This window comes from Rutilus rutilus, assembly GCF_951802725.1.
Source record: "Rutilus rutilus genome assembly, chromosome: 22".
Classification (NCBI taxonomy): Eukaryota; Metazoa; Chordata; class Actinopteri; order Cypriniformes; family Leuciscidae; genus Rutilus; species Rutilus rutilus.
This window is the reverse complement of record NC_140227.1, coordinates 13,713,032-13,714,205: the sequence shown is the minus strand read 5'-3', so window position 1 is coordinate 13,714,205 and position 1,174 is coordinate 13,713,032.

Genomic DNA, 1,174 nt, shown 5'->3' with positions numbered 1-1,174 from the left:
ACCGCACGAATTCACCACTAATTAAACTCTCCTTGCAAATCGGTTGCATTATGAGTCAACGATAACTGACTTGTGCGATTTAGGCTAATCATTTGAATGACTCTCATCCTGATATACAAAACATGAAAATAAAAATAAAGCATGCATGGTGTCAAATAGAAATAGAACCACAGTTATTCATTATATTATGTAGCGCGTAAATGATAACTTATTTAAACTAATAATTTATCGTAACATTGGCTGTTTTTATCAACAGGGTTTTTATGAATGTACATGGAAATGTTTTACCATTTTAATTTTAAATGGTGCAACAAATATATATTTTCAAACATTTCAATGCTTTTGAATTAATAGCCTATGCTATAATAAAAGCGGAAGCAATAATAATTTGAAAAGAAGTAGCATAATTCTGTTAGTTCTAGATGGAATATAGCATGTGATTTTCCAAAAGTATTATAGTATTATCTATGCCTGTACATATTGCAAAATCACTGCGCATGATGTGTATGCCATTTAAAGGCCTATTGAGACAAAATACAGTTATTGTTTACATTCACCCATTGTTCTGTGGTCAAGACTATAAATTCGAGCTGTATTTGTGAAATGCAATTTCTTTGACCGACCGAATGATGTCGCTATACACTAACAATTTACACATGCCCATAGAGCCCCTTAAAACCTGCTGTTCACAAGGAGTTTATGGGTTTTAATACAGTTATGGGTTTACACAAATATCCAGAAGAAAATGTGTTTTCATGGTACTTCATCTCCACATATTGCATGCATTGACAGCATCCTCTCCAATTAAATGCACACAATACTGTGGTACATAGCCTAACACACACAAACACAGATCTATCTATGAAAAAAACAATAACATTTACACAGTTCAGGTTTTGAGAATGGTGTGCATGTACATAGACACACACATATGTTTAGGGGCACACACACAGTCACAGCCTCTGCAGTCCTGAGTGGGGGTGGGGCCCCACAGGAATGAGTGTTGAATCTCAGAACCCTGTTGCCATGGCACCAAAACAAGGATTTGCCTGCATTACCTAGTATGACTGGATTTGTCTGAATCATCTCTCTCTATCTCACTCACATACACATCTTTGACAGACGTTCATTCATGTATACACATGTGCAACATGCTTTCTTCTTTCTTTCTTTT